The 20,425-nt window shown below is 36.7% G+C and overlaps 1 non-coding gene across 1 annotated transcript; it reads right to left on the bottom strand.

Annotated features, from left to right (window-relative positions):
• Positions 1 to 17,316: 17,316 nt before the first annotated feature.
• LOC124886241 lies at positions 17,317 to 17,422 on the bottom strand. The gene has a single exon (XR_007043327.1). It is a non-coding gene; the product is annotated as a small nucleolar RNA R71 (small nucleolar RNA).
• Between the last annotated feature and the right edge of the window lie 3,003 nt (positions 17,423 to 20,425).

Genomic DNA, 20,425 nt, shown 5'->3' with positions numbered 1-20,425 from the left:
GTGCTACTTCTAGTACCAACATTGGTCGGACCTATCTTTATTCTATTACCACCCATCAGGAATCTGAAGCATCTCCTGAAGTTCTCTCTAGTACATTAACGATTTTCTCTCATGATGTGTACTATTTAATTAATTTAGGGTCTACTCTTTTTTATGTAACCCTTATATGGCTGTTCATTTTGGTTATGGTCTATAGAGTATTTCCTATCCCTTCTCTGTGTCTACCATGATGGGTAATTCTGTTGTTGCTGGAAGGGTCTATAAGGTTTGTGAGGTATATGTTTGTGATAAGGATACATTTAAATTGAATATATTTGATTTTTATGTGATATTTGGTATTGATTGGCTTTAATCATGCTATGTTCTTTAAGATTTTCAAACCCAATTAGTCAATTCAAATTCCCAAATATATTGGTAATTGAGTGGGAAGAAAGTTCCCTAGTACATAAGGAAGTTTTATTTATTATCTTAGAGTCCATATGTGGATTTCCAAGGGGTGTCTATACAATTTAGTTTCGGTTAAAGATTTTAGTTCTAAGGCTCCCTCTCTACAATTCATCCCTATTGTTAAGGAATTTCCTGAAGTGTTTCGCGATGATCTCTTTTGTATTCCTCCCAGTAGGGAAATAGACTTTAGGATTTATTTTCTACCGGATACCTATCCTATTTCTGTTCCTCTTTAAGGAATGGCTCTGACTTAGTTGAAAGAATTTACGAAGTAGTTAAATGATCTTCTTGATAAGGGTTTCATCATTCCTAGTATTTCTCCATAGAGTTTCACTATGCTCTTCATGCGTAAAAGCATGGTTCCCATTAGATGTTAATAGATTATCAACAATTGAATAAGTTGATGATGAAGAATAAGTATCCTCTTCCTAGGATAGATAATCTCTTTAACTAGTTTTAGCTGCTAGGTGTTTTCTAAGATTTATCTTTGACTGGGCTATTATCAGTTGAAGGTTACAAAGGCAGATAACCCCTATGACTACCTTTCAAACCCGACAGGGTCATTATGAGTTTTAGGTGATGATATTAGGGTTAACTAATGCTTTGGATGAATTTATGAACTTGATGAATCGGGTGTTTAGAAAGGTTTTGGATTTGTTCATCATTGTGATTATTGATGACATCATGGTATACTATAAGAGTGAGGAGGATCATGTCAGCCACCTTCGTATAGTATTGCAGACTCTTAAGGATCAACATTTGTATGCCAAGATTTTTAAATTGAGTTTTGGTTCAATGTTGTGACCATTATGGGTCATGTTGTGTCCTATGATAGGATCATTATAGATTCACAGAAAATTGAGTCTGTTAGTAAGTGGCCTAGACCCATGACTCCAACACATATTCAGAGCTTCTTGCGTTTAGCCAAGTATTATAGGAGATTTGTGGAAAGTTTTTTATATATTGTTTCTCAATTGACTAAGTTGACTAAAAACAAGGTAAAGTTTCTTAGTTTGATGCTTGTGAGGGTAGTTTGGTGAAATTGAAGGACAAGTTGACTTATGCTCCAGTTTTGGCCTTGCCCGAGGGTACAAAGGATTTTCTTTTATTATGATGTATCCCGTGTAAGACTAGGTTATGTCTTGATGCAATATGGTAAGGTTGTGGCCTATGCTTCTAGGCAGCTAAAAGTTTATGAAAGAAACTATTTGACTCGTGACTTATAATTGGTAGTTGTTGTGTTTGCTTTAAAGATTTTGCTCGATTACTTGTATGGGGTTCATGTTGATATCTATTTAAATCATAAAAGCTTGTAGTATGTGTTCACCCTGAAGGAGTTGAATCTCAGGCAAAGGAGATGGCTTGAGTTGCTCAAGGACTATGGCATGATTGTCTACTACCATTCAGGTAAATAAAATATGGTTGCTGATGCGCTTGGTAGGTTGTCCCTTAGTTTTTTAGCTCATAGGGATGAGGAGAAACGTAGATTGTGAAGGATATTCACCGATTGGATAATAATGGAGTTCATCTATTAGATTCTGAGGATTGAGGAGTGATTGTGAAAGAGGTGGTGAAGTTATCTCTTGGTGTAGATGTGAAGGAGAAAATGGTGTTGGACCCCATATTGATGCAAATAAAGGATGATGTGAGTGAACAAAAGGTTATAACATTTGATATTAATGGAGATGGTATCTTTAGGTGCTAAGGTAGATAGTGTGTTCCTGACGTGGATGGGCTGCGGGAAAGAATTTTAACTAAGGCTCATGAGTTGAGGTATATAGTTCATCCAAGATAGACAAATATGTATAATGACTTATAGGACATCTATTGGTGGAACAACATAAAGAAGGATGTGGCTAACTTCGTGAATAGGATGACTAAGTCTTCTCACTTCTTACTTGTAAGGACTATTTACACCAGATATGTTATGCTAAGTTGTTTATTCCGGAGATAATCAAACTGCATGGTGCTCCAGTTTCTATTATTTCAAATCAAGGTATGCAATTTTCTTCTCACTTTTGGAGTTCGTTTCAGTAAAGTTTGGGCACACGGGTGATCCTTGGCATAAATTTCCACCCTCAAATGGATGGTCAAGCAGAAATGATCATTCAGACTATGGAAGATATGCTAAGGTCCTGTGTGATTGACTTTGCGGTAGCTTGTTGGATCATTTACCTCTTATAGAGTTCACATCTAATAATATTTATTACTCGAGTATTAGGATAGATCTTTTTGAGGCTTTTTATGGTAGGAGTTGTAGATCTCCTATTGGATGGTTTGAGATTGGTGAGATGAGGTTGTTTTGTTTTGACATATTTCACCAAGCCATGGAGAAAGTGAAGGTGATTTAGGAAATATTTAAGACCACTCAGAGTCACAAAAAGTCCTATGAGGATGTAAGATGAAATGAGTTAGAGTTTGAGGTTCGTGATTGGTATTACTTAAGGTATCTCCTATGAAGGGAGTGATGAGATTTTGGAAGAAGTGAAAGCATAGTCCTAGTATGCAGGTCTATACTTAATTTTTAGGAAAGTGGGTAATATTTCTTATGAGTTGGATTTTCATTCGAGTGTGGATTCCATTCATTCGATTTTTCATGTTTCGATGTTGAAGAAGTGTGTCAGTGATTCTTCTTTGGTTATTCCTATTGAGAGTGTTGGTATTTCAAATTTCTTATCTTATGAGGAAATCCCGATGGAAATTTTGGATTGACAAGTCCTTTGTTTGAGGATGTGTCTTTGGTAAAGGCTCTTTGGAGGAACCAAAACTTAGAAGAAACTACTTAGGAAGCTGAAGAGTACATGAAGTCCAACTATCAATTATTTTCCTCGGATTAGACAATTATGTTTAAGGTATGTGTTTTTGTTTAATCATTTTTGTTTTCTTACTTTGTTAAGGAAAAGTGTTTCTGTGTTTAGATCTTCGAATCGTGCTAATGAATGCCTTAACTTATCATTCGGGGATGAATGGTCGTATGGGGGAGAATGTAATACCCACTAATTTTTGCCTTTTAAAATTTTGAGATTTGAGCTTACTGCTCTAGCTATGACTCACCTAACGAGTCGTGAAGACTCTACATGAGTGATAGTTCCTCAATTGTAGATGACCAGTATAAGCACCAAAGTTTCTGCCCTAGGTACGATTAGGACCATACGAGTCATTGTGAGACATTACAAGTCATAATATGGGATTCGTAGCCTCACAAGTGTAGTTTTCCTTTTTTTTCTGTTGTGGCTATGAATGGACTCTATGAGTCATAATGTGGGATTAGTAGGGTCAACAGTAGGGATGCCATAGGGAACTTCCCAACCTATGAGTCTATGGGATGACTCATAGTCTGTCGGTACGAGTCATAAGGTATCCCATAAGGACTGTGCGGCAAATCTTTAGTGTTTCACTGAGGGTACTTTGGACATTTTGCATTTCCCCCCAATTATGACCCTCGACCTTAAAACCTTTTTAGGACACCATTATCATCCAAAAGATATAATTAAATGCACTCTTATGGTCTCCCCAATCCTTAAGTCAAGAACAATCTTGGGTTTCTCAAGGTTTATATTTTCGAGCTTCCAAATGGTGATTTCTCTCCATAATTGTGATACTTTCAAGCATGTTACTCCTCCCTTAAACATGTTTTTCATAAAGTATGTGTTAAGATGGTTATTAATGTGGATTTGGAAACAGATTTTGATTTAGGTTGAGGGTTTTGAAAGGATTGGTTCTTGATTTAAATTTCCATTGTTTTAATGAAAGTGTTCATATTTTCTTTATGTATTTTGAAACCCGTTGGGGTGCATCGGTATAGTGAATGGGATGGTAGGTGAGGTATCCCCCAAATTGATGATTTTGGTTTTAAAATTTGAATTGGAAATTGTGTTCCCTCAACCCAATTGTATAATTAGATTTGAGATATAGTTAATCACATGATTCGGCTTATTTCCCTAATCTATTGCATTGAACAAATTGTTAAATGGATATAAGTGGGTTTGAAGGCCTTGTTGTCCATTTTTTTGTTTTTAACTTTGATTCAATGAACAAATTGGGTCGTGGCAATCCCCTAACTTGACCTAATGAACAAAGGGGGGTTCGTGGCATTCCCCCAGCTTGATTTAATGAACAAAGGGGGTCATGGAATTCCCCTAGGCTAATGGAATTGGTATGGCATAATTAAAACTTACAAACATAATGGTTTGAAGATACCTGTGGTGGATGCCATAACACATAATTCGTTGGTTTAATGGATGGGTTATGTGAAACTTGTTTGAATTGGGCTTAAAAGGGTTGTGTAATTGTGCCGAAAAGGTTGAGGTCCAGAGGGATTGATACTGGAAACGATGTTTTCTCACGTGAGAGATGATGAGTAGTGAATTTACCACACATTTACACTTAGCATTCGTGCACACTACAATGATTTGAATGTATAAATGAGGTTTATGTGTGATTGAATGCATTAATATTCATATTTTTTCGGTATACGGGTTATAAGATGGAAAGAGATGGATTAGAGCTAAAATGGACAAAAAAAGGGAAGAAGTGCAGCTGAAACACCTGGACCAACAGCAAGCCTCAGTTACCACGATCGCGGTCCAAGATCTGTGATTGCAACTAGTAAAGATAGGTCAATATACTACAATCGCGAGGTTAGACCGCGGTCACGATAGCTGTGATCGCAGACAAGTGTCATTGATCATAGCAAAGCAGGATTATGCCTAGGGGTAGATTTGTAAATTCATATAGTTGTCCCTAATTCTCTTAAGAAGTTCAAACCCTATCTCATAAAGAAATCTACAATTTTTTTGAATTTCTTCCACCAACTAGTTTCTATTTTGAAGAGAACAACATTGTACTAATTTTGGGCTGAAGAATACATTAGAGTAATCCCCAAGTTGAGGATTAGCGAACTCCATTAAAAATTTGTTGAGATTTAAAGCTTAAATTTGCATTCGCTTTTTCTTTCAAGAATCAATTTGAAGGAGGTTTTGGTTTATCTTTGTTCATTATTCTTATGAGTTACTAGTTTTCCCTCTTGCAGTTATGTTTGAATTTGGTGCAAGAGGGTGTAAGTTTTTATTGTTATCTTCAATTGTTAGTTCATATTGTTGGGTTTTACAAATGCTTAATTGTAAAATGGCATTTCTTGGTGTAATCCACAAATTACCTAAATCCCTACATCATCCTTGAAAGAGGGGTGTGGGTAATCTAGATACTTCATTATCCTTGAAAAAGGAATGTAGGTGACATAAGATTGTGAACAATAAGATAAATAATTGTTATTCCCTTTTGTTGTCATAGAAATAAGGACAAATTGTGGAATTACTATGTCTTAGGCGTCATCCTAGAAATAGGGATTCCTAGTTGAGGTTTGGTTGCAAATAGTTGACCACACTAACTTTGTTTTTGAAAGAATTAGTAGGTGATGGTTTGGTACTTTGTCGAAAGGCTAGTATCGAAATCCATTACCGAGCATACCCATACATGCTTTAACTAAGATTTGAAGTTGATCGTCTTGCACCCAAATTCTAGTTACCCCCAGTAAAATATAGCCCTAAGATTCGTTTCTAACTAATTATATTCTAATTATTCGTAGCCCCGTGTTAGTCCATTAGAATTTGAAAAGTAATCATATCTCAGAAATGTTTAAAATCCCCCAATTATTTGTATCTTCGGTTTGAACTTAGCAAGAAACTTCTATTTCTAACCGACTCAATCGCTACTTACATTTTTCCTTATGGATTTGACCCCGATTCTTAATTAGGTAAATATATATCGCTTTGCACTTAAATTGACGTGTAAGTTGAGCGTTATCAAAAATGGCATCGTTGCCCGGGAGAAGTTTGGCTTATTGAGTTAGTTTGAAATTTTAGCCTACTTGCTTGGATTCAAATTTGTAAATATTTGTGTGTGATTTTCTTTTGTTTCTTATGTTAGGTAGATTTTTATTTTTGTTTACTTTTCACTATGGAATTTTGGGACAAATATGATTTTTGTAGTTGGAAATTATATTTTGATAATCCATGTCCATATTATAATGGACCCCAATTTCGGCAAGATTGTAGATATGCTCCTTGGAGAAAGAGGAAGGCACAATCTCGATCCTATTGGGAGTATGATTGTTCTTTATATGGTGGTCGAGATGGACATTGGAGTAATTGTCCAAATGATCTATCCCCTAGTTACTTACAGAAATACTAGTTCTTATTTTGAGTTTTATATGTCACACAATATGGAAAGGGAAGAACAACATTCCAGATATAATGGTGTTGAAGCAATGTTTAAAACTCTTTTGCATCGGGTAAATACAATAGAGGAGGACGTGCACCACATGCATCAATCCAATGAGGCATTTGGAAGGGAGATTATTAAGATAGAGGATATGGGAAAGGAAACAAATCTATCAGTTTTACTTATCTTATCCACTTTTCAAGATGAGGTTGATAAACAAGAAAAACCAAGCTATGTGGTTAATGATGAGCTTGGTAGCAAAGAATCCTCGGTGAGTTACCGACCAACCAAACATAATATAGTTGGAGATGTAAAAATTAAGGAAATGGTCCTAGAGTCAAATGAAGAAGCCAAGCAAATCTCTTATGATGACTGTAGTCCATTTCAGGGTAAGGACGCTAATAGGGATGCGATTCTAGAATTATGGTATAGACCTCATTCGAACAATTTTTGAAGATTGTTCTTAGTATATTTGATGAGTGTTCACCCACTAAAGTAAATGATAGAATTTGGGGATAAGGAGCACCATCCATATGTTTTGGAGTTTGAGATTGCAAAAAAGCACATAAAAACCCCCCATTCGAAGGCCAAGGAGCACAACTTTCGATGTTCAACTTGTGTCCTATTTGTGTTTCCACCATTACCCAAGGTACTGAATTAGAAATTTGATGTGAAATTGGGTAAAAGGTTCCAAGTCTTTAAAGTGGCGAGATAAATGCCACATCGCCATGTCCCCCTTTTTATCACGTTTCGTCTTCGAAGATCTGAATCTTCTGTCCCTCTGCCTCTCAATTCATAATAAGCAAAAGTTAGGATGGAGATTCAAATCTTCTTAGTGTAAGCATAAGTTTTATATGAAAAGGCATCGTGCCACGACATTAAGCTAAGTGCTTGATGGGAGGAACCCTATCACGCAATGAAAAGTGTCCTATATCCTTTCTTTTTAAATTTGATAGTGTATATTTTAATTTTGTCACAGATTAATCAATGCATTTATAGTAATTTGGAGTATAAATAATGGATTGAAATATAAAATATGGGACATTTGCATGGTTGAATGAACAAGGGAAGATAGAGGTACAAAAATGCCCTCTGTTACCGCGATCAAGGGCTATGATCTGGGATCGCAGTCACCCGTATTTCTGAGATCACGAACGCTTGACCGTGATCGTGGTAGGACTAATTTTAAATCACCATCGGTCTCCCATTCTCCCATACTTCCCCACCAACTTTTCTCTAAAATTGCACCCGTTTGTGAAAATAATTTGAGCATTTTGAAGGCATTTTTGCATCCACTCTGCATCACTCATCTTGTAAGTGCTTCAAGCTGATGTTTTTAATTGTTATGAGTAGACCTTAGGGTAAATGAACTAGGTAGTTCCTAATATTGAGTTTTTCATTGCTAAATAATTGATGAATTATGCTTGTGTGGTAATTAGCTGTTAGATATGCTATGCACACTTGTGGGAAAGTCATGAGTACCCAAAAGTTGTGTAAAATTTAGAAAAATATAGGGTACAATCCAAGTACATAATCAATTTCCCAAATGAGTCAATAACTAAGTATTTTTGCATTGTGGGAACATAATCGAGCACTTAGAACACAATTTTCATGTTATTAGTGATTGATTCTTATTTTGGAACATGCTTTTGCTCTATGGATTTTGGAACTGGTGAAAAACGATCAGTCTAGTCTCAGATACTGCAAATGCGGCACAAGTGATCACTATCTTGTGGTTGCGATAGCGGAAGCCATGATTGCAGACAAGCTACCTCAATTGCTATAACCGAGACTAAATTTTATCTTGGGCCAAAATTCCTACAATTCAAATTTTTGTTCAAACACCACTAAGTACCCATTCAATGAAATTTAGCGGATAATATCGTGTGGTATAATCATGAAAATATTGACGAAGAACTATGACAAAAGAAAGTTCATGACTCCTAAATACCACAACCAATACTAAGATGAGTTTCCAAAGACAAGATGCTCCCGAAAAGGGGTATATGCTTAGAGAGATGGCCAAAAAAGCTTCGACATTTCGTGCTAGACTCGTGGCCAACAGATGGAGCTGTTTTACAAAACCAATTACTAGGATCCGGGGGGATGAATGTGCATTTTAGAGCAGATCAAATCAACGATCTATATGGTCTCTCGAATGCCGATATAGTTGATTTTTAGGCAAATGGGTATGAGCTGGGAAGCTAGATGGAATAGAAGTTGTGCCCGGGAAAGGCGGTCCCATGGGTAGCAACAAAATGGGGCATCTACTTGAATGACTTCACAGTCAAGGATCGGATATGGATAAACATTATTTGCATTCAGATCTCTCCATAAATTCACATGACTGTAGTTACAGATATGCGTGCTCGTATGGTTGCCTACATACTAGAAAATATTTCTCGAATTATTAGTTGTCCTATGATATCTGATACGAAGTTCTACAGAAACCATAGTGGTATGCATTTCTTATTCCCTTCTCTTATTAATGATCTGTGTAGGAGAGCAAGGGTGGTAGAATACCCAGATGAAACTTAGGTGTGCCCTGGAACAAAGATTTACCCACTAAAGCTTAGGAGTTAGGGTGCATCCGGCAAGAGCAAAAAGTGAAAGGTTAACTTAGGAAAGTCGACAATTGAGGATTCAGAGTCGTGCAGACCACCCATTGCTGGCCCCTGGAAGATATTGGTATGGATATTAGGGTCATCAAGGAGCTTGTATCAAGATTGCCTAAAGGGCTTGGAGATCCCTCCACCAGGTGTCACTCTTATGTGTCCCGCTCAGATTATGAGAAGTGTCAGGAGGAGCAGCTGAGCCACTTTTGCTAGGCTCGAGAGGGAATATTCAGCACTGGCGGAGTCTCAGAGGGAGCTTCACACCTCCCATCAGAAGATGAAGAAAATGACACAACCCAAAATCTGAGCCATATCATATGGGCACCCCAAGGTCACATGAATAGTAGGTCGCCCCAATTACCCGACCCAAAGATCTCATCATACCATAGGAGTCGAAGAGACTCCAACTCACAAGTTAGGATTTTTGAAAGTACTATCATAAGTCAACATTAGATTCATAGTATCTAACTCAGACCAAAGTTGACAGTTGTTCACAACACCTTTATACAAAACAAAGTAAATAAAAATATATGTCGGGACAAGCCCCTGATGATAGCCAAGCCAAGTATAAAAGAGAATAAGTCTAAACATATGAGACCAAGAGATGAAGATCTTCTTGAATAAGGGAGCTCACCACTTCAAGTCAATGCACGAACCATTTCAATCGCCTATTCACTACACAAGAAGAGAAGAAAAAGCTCTGGATGCTATGTTACATGGGGACATAGCATCCTGAGATGGTTACGGTTGAAATGCTAGCATGTAACTCAAGGATAAGTGATAAAATATCATCATCGCTCTATATCAAGTCAATATTTCACATTTCATCTCATTGACACACTTATCCATACCTATAGATATATCATATGCTAATCAAGATATCAAGGCCCATCATCATTTTCAAGCATTCATTCATTATACATGAAGTAGGGGGAACTCTAACCCTACATACTTATTGGATCAAAAATTCACATTATGCATAGGACTTTAACCACATTCACATGCACTTAGACAATAAACTTCAGCCACGCTTACTCACTCATTAACCAAAGACTTTAACCGCATATGGCAATCATTAAAACAAAGGGCTCAAGCCATACACACATCTAATTGGACATACAAATTCAAGCACTTATCCAAAAATTCAATAAGGCATGGGACTTTGGACTCATGCTCACACATTAGGCAAGGGACTCTAGCGTTATACTACACTTAGACTCTAACTACAAGAAATTCCATTCGGTGAGGTTCTCTAAACTCCCGAGATCTCATTAAGCAATGGAATTTAACCTAGATCAATATCATTAGGAAATAGACTTCAACCTCAAGCCATTCATAAGGCAAGGAACTTCAACTTCAAGCCACCACATAAGGCAGGGGACTTTGACATCAAGACATCACAACTATTATTAGTTGGCATTTGGGACTTTAACCTATTTCCTATTCGTCCATATACATCCAATACAACATTTATGGACTTTAACCATTTTAACCAATTTAAGACTATACATGACCATGCGATCCTTATGGGTGCCTTCATTACTCAACCATTTCAATAGGCTAATGCCATCTCTTAATTTAACATAAAGTTCAAGTTACTATCATCAATACACTTACAACAATTAATATTTCAATAAAAATCTTATCCCACATTCCCATCAGACTTCAATTCAACACAAAGTTTAAGTCCATCTTTATATCTAGGGACTTAACCCTCACAATACCCATAAATAAAAAGGGTTATCAATTTCACCACACATGGTTCATAATTCCTTTAACATATCATTTATCAATCATTCATGCACATAGGGACATTTACCTAGTTCAATATATCACCAATATATGACAAAAAAATTCACTTAGACATTTTCACAAACACCTTGGGTGCATACCTTAGACAAGGCTATTTACATGGAAGCTATTATCAAGATTAGGGTTACTCAAGACCCTCATGTTATTCCACATACAAAAAGCACCCACAAATTCACATCATCATCAATATCATATATAAACACAAGTCTAAGCAAGATTTAACATTATACATCATTAGGCAACAAAACCCCTTTCATTTAATTACAAAACCACCATGTACACTTACTAATACAAGTGTGAAATACAAGGGTTAAGAGATATTTAAAGAGGGTAAGAGATATATTCATTAAAGATGATGACACACAAACAATCTTGTCTTCTTCTTTCCACTATATGAGCTTTCTCCAAACCCTAACCTCCAATCTTGCTTCAAGAAGCTTTTAGATTGATTTGGAGTGTCTGTGTCTTGTAAATAAGGGTTTAGGATGCCACAAAGCCTTATATAGTTGAGGGAATTAGGGATTTAGGCTAGGGAATAACCACAAAGACATTAGTTAAAAGCTGAAAAGTGAACTTACCTAGGGGTACGACTCCCCCGTACGATTCCCTTAGTAATCGTACCCTAGGGTACGAGTGGTACCCTAAATCATACCCTAGGATTCTCCTAGGTCAAACATACTGTTGTTGGTATGAGTGGGAACCCTTGAGTCATAACCATAAGTTACTACTCATCCCTTATTCGTATACACTATTCGTACACCAAACACTTTACTCTAAATGGGGACTACCCTCTATATGATTGAGTTGCATACGACTCTTATGCATGGGGTATGATTAATAGAAGGTCATGGTGTATATAAAATAGTATGATACCCTAAAAATATATCTAAGTTATGAGAGGGGAGGGAAAAGTTGATACGACCCATGTCCATGGGTACGACTCAATCTCCAAGTCGTACCCAACTCAGAGACACCAAAAGTTGTTATTTTTCACAAGGTTCAAAACCTAAGTGTTTCAATTATCCCCCACTTGGATCAATTGTCCGTGAATAAAGGTTAAGGTAAGAGTGTACACAAGCTAACATTTCATCACACACCACTTCAATCAATGTTAAAATAAGCATTCAATAAGGACACCACACACATCATGCTTATTATCAATTAATCCATCATCTTATCGACTTTGAGACTCTAACCTGTTGCTTATTATCACTTACTCATTTCACGACATAGGGACTTCAACCCATCAACTTTAAAAGACATCAAGCAACTGAAAGCATTAGGGACTTTAACCCATCATCTATCAAAATTCAAATTATTTTCATGCACTAGGGAGTTTAAATCATGGTATAATAAGGCACAAATTATTTCACCCATTAGGAAATTTAATCCATTTTCTATAAAAGACATATATCAAAGTAAGGAGATTAACACATACCTCCAATACAAGCTTCCTGAATGGGAAATATCATGTCCTCTTCTACCTCCCATGTAGCTTCTTTGGACTATTGGTTCCTCCATAGAACCTTCACTAAAGCCACCTCTTTTGTTCTCAACCAGCAAACTTGATGATTCGAGATACTAATCGAGACCTACTCATAGGAAAAAGAGTCCAAGATATAAACATCTTCTAAGAGAAAAACCAAGGAAGGATCGGACATATATTTCTACAATATAGAGACATAGAAAATCGGGTGAATGTAGTCCGTACTAGAAGGCAAATCCAATTCATAGGCAATATTTCCAACTCTCTTCATAATCAAATAGGGAACGACATACCGGGGACTAAACTTCCCCTTTTTGGCATACCGCATCACTCCCTTTATGGGAGACACTTTAAAAATTACCCAATCATATACCGTAAACTCTAAGTCCCTACACCTCACATCCACATAGGACTTTTGGTGACTTTGAGCGGTTTTCAATCTACCATGAATAACTTTCACCTTCTCTAAGAATTGGTGAACAAAATCAGGGCCAAGAAACTTACCATCATCAACTAAGTACCACCTTATGGGACATCAATATCTTTTGTAATATAATTCCTCACAAGGAACTATGCCAATACTAGAATGGTAACTATTAATATAGGCAAACTCAATCAAAGGCAAGTGGTCATACGAACTACCACCATAATCAATCACACAAGCCTGCAACATATCATCCAATGTTTTAATAGTTCTCTTCGCTTGCGCATCCATTTGTAGGTGGAATGTGGTACTGAGGTATACCTTAGTTCCCAAACCTCTTTAGAATGACTTACAAAAATGGGATAAAAATAGAGGAGCACGATCTGAGATAATAGAAGTCAAAGCATCATGCAACTTTACAATCTCTATGAGATACAACTTAGCATAATTTTTTATTGAGAAATTATTTCTTACTGGCAAGAAATGGGTGGACTTGGTCATTTTATCAACGATGACCCAAATAGAATAACATTGATTCTGAGATCTAGGGATACCTGCAATGAAATCCATCTTAATTGCCTCCCACTATCACATGAGCAACACAATTTCTTAGTATAAACCATCGCGCCTCAATGATTAACTTTCACTCATTGATAAACCATACACTTAGCACATAGCTAAACACATCACGCTTCATATTACTCCACCAATAGAACACTTAAGGTAAAGATACATCTTGGTGGAATCAGGATAAATAGCATAACGGGACCATGTGTATCGTCCATGACCCTTTCTTTCAAATCATCAACGTCGGGAACATATAGCCTACCTTGGTATCTCAAGATACCATCACCACCAATCAAAAAGTTAGTGCTTTGTATTAACCCACATAACTTTTGATCTTCATCAAGTTAGGGTCCAATACTTGCTCCTTCTTTATCTCAAATACAAGAGATGACGGAGATATTAGAAGCACAAATACACCACTATCCTTGGTGTCTACAAGTTGAACTCTTAGACTAGCCAAACGGTGAATGTCTATCACCAATTCCCGCTTGTACTCATCAATATGGGCCAAACTTCTCATGGACATATGGCTTAGAGCATCGGCGACTATATTTGCCTTATTGGGATGGTAATAAAGACTCATATCATATTCTTTTAATAGCTCAAGACACATTCTTTGTTGGAGATTCAACTCATTTTACGTAAACATGTATTGAAGGATCTTATGATCAGAAAAGATATTGACATGAACACCATAAAGATAATGTTGCCAAATCTTCAATGAAAATACCACGACTAATAACTCTAAGTCATGGATGAGGTAGTTTTTCTCAAGAACTTGCAATTGCCTAGAATCATAAGCCACCACCCTAGTATGCTGCATCAAAACAAAACCAAGAACTACAAAAGAAGCATCACAATACAACAAAAAACCATCACTACCCTCGTGCAAGGTCAAAGCCAGAGACGAAGTCAATTTATCTTTAAAATTCTTAAAACTACCCTCACATGTATTGGGCCACAAGAACTTGACATTTTTTTGGGTCAACGTTTTCAACAGGGCAGCTATAGTTGAAAAACTCTCCACAAACCTTTTATAACAACAAGGTAGACCTAAGAAGCTCTGACTATCAGTTGGATTCATAGTTCTAGGCCACTTCCTAATGTCGTTACCTTTTAGGGATCTACCATAATCCCTTCACTAGAGATTACATGACCAAGAACATCTATGACTTTCAACCAAAACCCATAATTTTAAGCTTTGCATACAAAAGATGATCCTTCAAAGTTTGTAACACGACACAAGGTGATATACATGATCTACCTCACTCTTAAAATAGACTAAGATATCATCAATAAAGGCAATGTCAAACATGTCAAAGAACGGATGAAATACCTATTGATCATCTCCGTAAATGCCGTTGGGGCATTGTTAAAAACAAAATACATAACAAGAAACTTCTAGTGACATACCGAGTTGTAAAGGTAGTCTTAGGGACATTTGTGTCCCTAATATTAAGCTGATGATAACCTAATCTAAGATAAATCTTAGAGAAACACTTTGCACCCTGAAGTTGATGAAACAAATCATCGATCCAAGGAAGGGGATAGTTATTCTTTATGATCAATTTTTTCAGCTGACAATAATCAATGCACATATGAAAGGAGCCATCATTCTTGTGAATAAATAACATGGGAGCACCCGATGGAGACACACTAGGGAGTATAAAACCTTTATATAAGAGGTTTTTCAAGTTCTCCTTGAGCTCTTTTAGCTCAACTGGAGCAATTCTATAAGGAGGAATAGAGATTAGATGAGTGTCTGGAACAAGATCAATGCCAAAATCAATTTTCCTAATGATGAATGGTGATTTTACCACTCATTTACACCAAAAATTTATGCACACTACCATACTTTTTATATGAAAATGAGACATCATCATGATTTAAATACACTAATAACCATATTTTGTAGGTATATAGTTGAGAAGGTGAAAAGATATGGATAAGAGCTAAAAAGGGATCAATTGGAGGCAAAATGAGTGAACTGGAGACTTGGAGCACTTCAACCTCAGTTACCGCTACTGCGATCAGTCAAGATGGTCAGAATAATGTGATTGAAGAGCATAATCATGATCATGTAGCTGGGATCGTGGTCAAAACTATACAATTGAAGTTCAGTGGGAAGGTCACCTGGGGCAGTTTTGCAAAATTACATAGACGAATCCCAAATCATATATATTCAAAAACTCTTTCTTATTTAGGTATTTCTTACCTCATAGATGTTTTTGAATTGAAAGGAAGAAACCCTAATTGGTCAAGTATGTAACTACTTTTGGAGGTTTAATTTCGTAGAAATTTTGTGAAGAATGAATGTTTTGGATAATCCTTATGGTATATCTCTCTTTTCTTTCTAGATCAGTAGCTAAGTAATTTAGTTTTGGGATTATGTTAAACTAAAGTGTAATTTTATATGGGTATCATTGTTTTTGCATGAATTTTAGTTGTTGAGTATGGATTCCACCATTGCTTGGGTTAATGAGTTGGAATTTGATGGGTGAAAACCCCAAATCTCCAAATGGTTTTGATGGGTGAAAACCACAAACTTTAAAAAACCTTCATCATCCTTTAAAGTGGGATGAAGTTTAGCTTGAGGTAACCCATAGCATCCTTGGAAAAGGGTAATAGGGGGACAAGGTAATGGTGGAAAATTGAGCCTGTGGCTTACTACCTTTTGTAATTTTATAAATAAGTCTATTTAAAGTGTAAATCATGTTAAGAGCATCATCCTAGAAATATGGATTCTTGATTAAGGTTTTGGGTGATTACAAATTGCATACTTGTTAGGTGCACTAAAAAGACAATAGGTGAAATCGTTGCAGTTTTATTGAAAGATTGACTATAATGACTTTCGACCTAGCCTATCTTTTGGTCAACAACTAAAATTCATGCTAAACCATCATCAACCTACATGATTTATCTTTAGGTTGACATAAGCCCAAGATCCTCTCTAATCTTGATTTTAATTCAAAAGTGTCATATTCATTCACTGGTAGTCGAAAATCCTTACAAACTAATCCCCCAATTTATTTTACATGTCTTGTTTATTATTATTCTGGATAAACTTTTAGTAATTAGAGAACCCATAAGACTTGAAATTTATAATTTTCTCCTTCTTGATTTAACCCCAACTCTAGTTGGGTTATTGAAAATGACCGCCTTACCCATCAATCATGGGAGTGAGTTAAACATTATCAAAATAGAATTGTCACCGGGAAGTGTTATATAGATTTCACTTGTGCGGTGTTATTCTTACTTGGGGAATACCTAGGTGGTGTAATTTACTTTATTTATAATTTTTGATCTTTTGATGACAATCAAAGTATTAACGGAGCAATGAGTGATAGCGCAAGAAATAAGGGCCCCTTTTATGCCCTTGTAGATGATGAGGGCCCATTAAATGAAGAGGGACAAAAAAGTGCAATATGTATCCCACAAACTAATAGGAACAGAGTCTTCCATATGACTAGCGTCATGCTTCACATGTTTCCAATGAAAAAATTGTACGGGGTTTAAGCCTTTGAGGACCTAAATGTCTATTTAAAGAATTTTATGGAAGGGTGTGTGTCGTTCAATATAGCACACATTACCTAATAATCCATTTGGCTTTGCCTCATCCCGTTCTCACTAATGGGAGAGGTGGTTTTACTGCTCCACCCACTTCCTCCCCGTGTCAATTACATCTAGGGACGAGCTTAATATGGTATTTCTTAATAGATATTTACCACCACAAAAAATTCTTCAAAAGCGGGATAAGATTGTGAATTTTCAACAAATAAATGAAGAGTCATTGTTTGAAGCTTGGGAGAGGTTTAATGGTAAGCTAGCTCAATGCCCAAATCATGAAGTCCCAGAGAAGATGCTTCTCGAGATATTCTATAGTGCCCTTGATCCATTAAACAAAATAGTGATGGATAATGTGGCGGGTGATTGCTTAGTGATGTTTCACCACCATGCGGCCTGTCTATTTATTGGAGAATTGTCAAAGAAAAATTGGGGTTGGCATACCCGAGAAATCAAAGCTCCCAAGATACCTTCTACTACTTCTATGGTCGATAATGAACAAAGAAAATGGAATGAAGAAAAGGAGGAGAACATAGCAAAAATGATAACCCAACTTAAACTCTTGACAAAGCATGTTATGGGTGCACCCATAAAAGCTGTAAACATCGTAGCATCAAAATCTTATGAAGATGATAAAGAAGCAAATACGTTGGATGAGGAAATCTTGTATTTGGCTAACTACTTGGGTGTTCTCTCCCCGCCTATCAAAGTCAAGGTGGGAGCCAAGGTTGGGTGGACAACGAGAAGGATATAGATTGAAGAGATTGATAATATGATTATGACCGTTATGTTCCCCATCATGATTGACTAAGGCCATGGAGTTAAGTGCAACTGACACCAAAAAATTCAAGATTGAGCATATGTTAGCAAGAATATTGAATAGAGTGGAAGGTATGGACAAAATGGTCCATGAGTTGAAAGGTGAATTGTCTTAACTATCCCAAACCATGGTGTCTCCCTTCTCCTTTATAAAGCAATTGGTTACCCATGCTGGGAAAATCACTACAAAACTAAATGCTAGGCCTAGTGGTGGACTCCCTAGTTACAAGATTTCTAATCCAAAGAATGATGCCCAAGTTCTAGCAATTGTCGTGAGGGGTGAAAAGACCCTTGATGAACCCTCTAAAAGAGACTTGATTGAGAAAATGCCTAAAGTGAAGGCAAATGAGGTGTTACCTTAAAGTCCAGAAGGAAATAATAAGAAGGAAACTGATGAAAATGATGAAGAAGTGCTTGAGATTAAAAAGCCATAAAGTGAAGAAAGTCCCATAATCCAAATTCTTCCCCCGTTCCCTCAACGATTTCATAAAAAGAAGAAGGTGAAAAATTGAGGATGTTCATGGAAAAACATAGCAATCTATCGATAAACATCCTATTGCTCAAGGCGATCTAAGAGATCCCAAGATATGCCAAGAGAATGAAAAAGTTGTTGTCCAAAAAGAAACTTATTGAAGGTGACACCATTGAGATGACTTATGGGTGTAGTGCTATAATGGATAGTAATGTTGCGAAAAAGAAAGATAACCCTAGAGTGTTAACCATCCCTTGAACAATTGGGATGCATGAGTTTGCAAAAGCTCTATGTGAACTTGGTGTGAGAATCAACTTAATGGCTTTTGTTATCTACAAGAAGCTCAGATTGGATTCCCCTACTCCAACCTCTATGCGACTTCTAATGGCAGACTGGTCCATCAAAAGGCCAGTGGGAATTTTGTTTTATGTCCTTGTTAAAGTGGATAAATTTATAATGCCAACGAACTTTGTGGTATTGAATTGTGCAATGGATCAAGAGGTACCTATTATCCTTGGTTGTCCTTTCTTGTCCACTGAAAGGGCCATTTTTAATTTAGAGATAGGTGAAATGAATTTGAGGGTGCAAGAGGATAAGGTATCTTTCAAAATATGCAAGAAAAAAAAGCAAAGTGTGGAGCTCTAAGTTGTTTCCGTCGTGGATGTGGAGAATGAGGAGGTTCTTGATGGCCCAGCTTGAGTATTGGAGAATAAATACATAGTGCCACGAGGATAACTAAGGCGCTATGTTGGAGGCAACCCACGAATGCCATGAAAATGGCCTGTATACTTTTATCATGTTTCTATAGTACATATGTTAGCTTTTGAATATGAATAACGCATGGATTTATTGCACTATAGAAGTATGTTGGATGATCTTGGAAAGGGGAAAGTGTGCAATCTTGCTTTGAAAAACTGAAAAAAGGAAAAATTGGAAAAAATTGAGCAAAGAGATAATCAGGGGAAAATAGTGGAGCAAAACTGCTCTCAGTTACCCAATCGTAGTCACCCATATTTCCATATTGCGGCTACCTAACTGCGGTCGCGGTCACTTCAGGCATTTAATCCCTAAATTACCTCATTTCTCTCACACTCACTTTCATGATTGTACTTTCTAATTTAGTCTAGATTTTGGCCAAGTTTGTGAGCTCTCCAACAATATCCTTGCATTCCCCTTGCATCACAACTCCGGTAGGTATCATGAATCTATGGTTTATTTTTAAAAACATTCCCTAGAATGCATCATTAAGGGAGGGACACAAGTTTTGATAGTTATGCGTTCTATGTTGTCATACTTGGTGTTGGTTTGGTGATGGCTACTTGAATAAGGTATGAACACAAGTGGGAAATATTAAGTGCCCAATAATTTATGGGAAGTGTAGACAAATGAGATGTACACACCAAGTGTTTGACACATTTCCCAAATGAACATTCAATAGTGATAGTTGCATTCAAAAGTGCACATTTAAACGCTTATTCACATTGGTCAATTGGTTACCCTATAAATCCATATTGTATATCAGTCTAGTAGCCTAAAAACTTGGGAGGAATTTAAACATGGGGAGCTGGAACGGAACTAACCTCAAGTATCATGACCACGGTTATGGTCTACGATCGAGGAAACCCAATCGTAGTCTTGACCTGCGATCACGGTAACTGGGGCCAACTTTATGCCATGCCAAAAATCCTGCACTCCTAAATTTTTAGCCTAGTTTCATTAAGAACCCTTTCCAATAAGCACTAGTGAGAAATAAGGTACAATTTGCATGATAAAATATCATTGATTGATATAATGAATGTCTAGTGTTTTAAGGATAACCTCATAGGAAAGTATGATCACATCCGATTCATGGCACTAGAGTTCCATACTCACTACTACAATAATCTTCTGAGGAAAAATTTACTCCTAAAAAGAGGTATTTTCTTGGAGAATGTGCTAGAGAAACTACCAATATTTCATGACAAACTTGAAACCATAGGGTAGAAATGCTTTGCTCC

Source organism: Capsicum annuum, chromosome 7 (assembly GCF_002878395.1).
Source record: "Capsicum annuum cultivar UCD-10X-F1 chromosome 7, UCD10Xv1.1, whole genome shotgun sequence".
NCBI lineage: Eukaryota > Viridiplantae > Streptophyta > Magnoliopsida > Solanales > Solanaceae > Capsicum > Capsicum annuum.
The sequence above is the reverse complement of the archived record's forward strand: the minus strand, read 5'-3'. Positions and strand labels throughout refer to the sequence as shown.